Source organism: Clupea harengus, chromosome 11 (assembly GCF_900700415.2).
Source record: "Clupea harengus chromosome 11, Ch_v2.0.2, whole genome shotgun sequence".
Lineage (NCBI taxonomy): Eukaryota > Metazoa > Chordata > Actinopteri > Clupeiformes > Clupeidae > Clupea > Clupea harengus.
The window spans coordinates 27277170-27280479 of record NC_045162.1 but is presented as its reverse complement, the minus strand read 5'-3'; the positions used below and the strand labels follow the sequence as shown (position 1 = coordinate 27280479).

The following is a 3310-nucleotide window of genomic DNA, read 5'->3' as shown; positions in this document are numbered from 1 at the left end:
CACACACACACACACACACACACACACACACACCCTCTCTCTCTCTCTCTCTCTCTCTACTGAAGCTTGATCAGGGCTGGGCCAGCACACACACACACACACACACACACACACACACACACACACACCCTCTCTCTCTCTCTCTCTACTGAAGCTTGATCAGGGCTGGGCCAGCACACAACACACACACACACACACACACACACACACACAACACACACACACACACACACACACACACACACATACACCACACACACACACACCCTCTCTCTCTCTTACTGAAGCTTGATCAGGGCTGGGCCAGCACACACACACACACACACACACACACACACACACACCCTCTCTCTCTCTCTCCTCTTCTCTACTGAAGCTTGATCAGGGCTGGGCCAGACACACACACACACACACACACACACACACACACACCCTCTCTCTCTCTCTCTCTACTGAAGCTTTGATCAGGGCTGGGCCAGCACACCACACACACACACACACACACACACACACACACACACCACACACACACACACACCCTCTCTCTCTCTCTCTACTGAAGCTTGATCAGGGCTGGGCCAGCACACACACACACACACACACACACACACAACACCACACCCTCTCTCTCTCTCTCTACTGAAGCTTGATCAGGGCTGGGCCAGCAGAATGAGCCAGTGTGAGGTGGGAGGGGGTGGGAGAGGAAGGGCCTGATCATTCTCCCCAACACACACACACACACACACACACACACACACACCCTCACACACACCCTCTCTCTCTGTCTCTCTCTCACTCACAAAAAAAAAAAAAAAACAATTCACACCCAAAACACATATACATACACACACACACTGTCTGACATCCACATCGACCACCACACACAAAGTTCCATAACACACACATATCTACACACACACACACACACACACACACACACTTTGCTCGCCCCTGGGCCCGGCACTGGAGATGAATATTTCAGAGGAGGGAATCACCCAGAGGCTCAGTGGATGCGTATGAAAGCGCAGCGCTAAGTGTGCCCATGAGGGAACATCTGGCTTCTCTCCAGTCCCTCTCACTCATCCTCCTCTCTCTCTCTCTCTCTCTCTCTCTCTCTCTCTCTCTCTCTCTCTCTCACTCATCCTCTCTCTCCTCTCTCTCTCTCTCTCTCTCTCTCTCTCTCTCTCCAGTCCCTCTCACTCATCTCCTCTCTCTCTCTCTCTCTCTCTCTCTCTCTCTCTCTCTCTCCAGTCTCTCTCACTCATCCTCCTCTCTCTCTCTCTCTCTCTCTCTCTCTCTCTCCAGCTCCCTCTCACTCATCCTCCTCTCTCTCTCTCTCTCCTCTCTCTCTCTCTCTCTCTCCAGTCTCTCACTCATCCTCCTCTCTCTCTCCTCTCTCTCTCTCTCCAGTCTCTCTCACTCATCCTCCCTCTCTCTCTCTCTCTCTCTCTCTCTCCAGTCTCTCTCACTCATCCTCCTCTCTCTCTCTCTCTCTCTCTCTCCAGTCTCTCTCACTCATCCTCCTCTCTCTCTCTCTCTCTCTCTCTTCACTCTCTCTCTCTCTCTCACTCATCCTCCTCTCTCTCTCTCTCTCTCTCTCTCGTCCACTCTCTCTCTCTCTCTCTCTCCACTCTCTCTCTCTCTCTCACTCATCCTCCTCTCTCTCTCTCTCTCTCTCTCTCTCCACTCTCTCTCTCTCTCTCTCACTCATCCTCCTCTCTCTCTCTCTCTCTCTCTCTCTCTCTCTCTCTCCAGTCTCTCTCACTCATCCTCCTCTCCTATTCTGTCTTCTCCTCTCTCCATCCTCTGCTTTCCCCTTCTCTCCTCAGCACGCCATCCTCTCTATCCTCCTCCTCTTCTTTCACTTTTCTCTACTCTGTTGTCTTCCCTTCCTCCCTGCAACATGTATATGTGTACGTGCCTATGCATGCATCATATGTGTGTGTTCTTGTGTATGTCCACATTTGTGCATTTTTGTATTAGTGTGTATGTGTGTGTGTGTGTGTGTGTGTGTGTCTGTGTGTGTGTGTGTGTGTGTGTGTGTGTGTGTGTATGTGTGTGTGTTTGTTGCATCCTGCCCTTATCAGCAGTGAGGTGGGCCACTGGATCCAAGGCAATGGCAAGGCAACTCTACTCTGCTCCAGCCTTAACTTTCCACCACCTCCCCCACCCCCGCCCCTAAGACCCCCACCCCCCTGCCTCCCAAACTCACCGCCCGGAGCCCTCTTTGTAGTCAATACATTCCTGCTTGTCATTCCTAATTGCTCAGTAGATTATGGACTATCTGTTAAAGCGTTTTCCCAGGATAAACGGAAAAGAATCCCCTCTAAGCCCCCCATGCGTTTACAGAATAATGCCTTTTTGCGCAGAAAGAAAACGAGTGCAGAGGAGAATAGGGGAAGGAGGGAGAGAAGGATGGAGAGGGGAGAGGGAGCGGAGGAGTGTGATGTCTGAGAGCTTCCTTCAAGCAGCCTGACGGCTCTCCCTGCCTCTGTATTGATCCAATTACTTGATTAATCGTGCAGCATCGACAAGGCCCTCCTGGGGCTCTCCCAGCCCCTGTGTGTGTATATTTGGGCTGGTGTGGGGTGGGGTGGGGGGTGGGGGGTTGATGAGGGTAATGAGGGCTCCAAAGTTAGTGTGTGTGTGTGTGTTGGGGGGGGGGACAGGATTGGGGAAGTCAGTGTGTGTGTGTGTGTGTGTGTGTGTGTGTGTCTGTGTGTGTGTGTGTGTGTGTGTGTGTGTGTGTCTGTGTGTGTGTGTGGTGCGGGGGCGGTGTCTTCAGGGCGTTAGACTCACAGTTGGAGTGTGTGTGTGCTCATTAGACAGCTCCGCTGTCTGGCCCCAGCGCCTCTCTGAGAGAGCTGGACATCACCGAAAAACTCCTCAGGATTCAACTCAGCTGCTAATTCCACTCTAATGACGAGCCATTTGTCCAAATCCAATACGTAGACAGCAGGGCTTTCCAAAAGGCTCGTCTGGAGTCTCTTTTGGGGGGAAAGTGTGATGGTGTCACTCTTGATTGCTCTGTAATTTGCTTGGGAAACCAATAGGGCGGTCTTTTAGCAGAGGGTACACAGAGGGCAATAGGCCTGGGTCTGCTAATGCGACTTCAGTCTGATGGCGTTTGTAATGAAACTGTTCCTCACAATGTCAAATCAGAAGTGTAGTAAAGAACGTTTCAGGCGCAAAGTACAGGAGACTACTTGGGTCAGCATAAGCCATATATTTGGAGATGTAGATCATTATTATTGTTCTCCGATTGATTTGATCAAGTTGTTGAAACACTGGAGGTGTGAGTGATCCCATC

The 3310-nt window shown here is 51.3% G+C and overlaps 1 protein-coding gene across 1 annotated transcript in view; it reads left to right on the top strand.

Annotated features, from left to right (window-relative positions):
* The window catches only part of LOC105893959 (neural-cadherin-like), a 141036-nt gene that overhangs the window by 87616 nt on the left and 50110 nt on the right, over positions 1–3310 (top strand). The gene's annotated exons all lie outside the window — the stretch shown is intronic.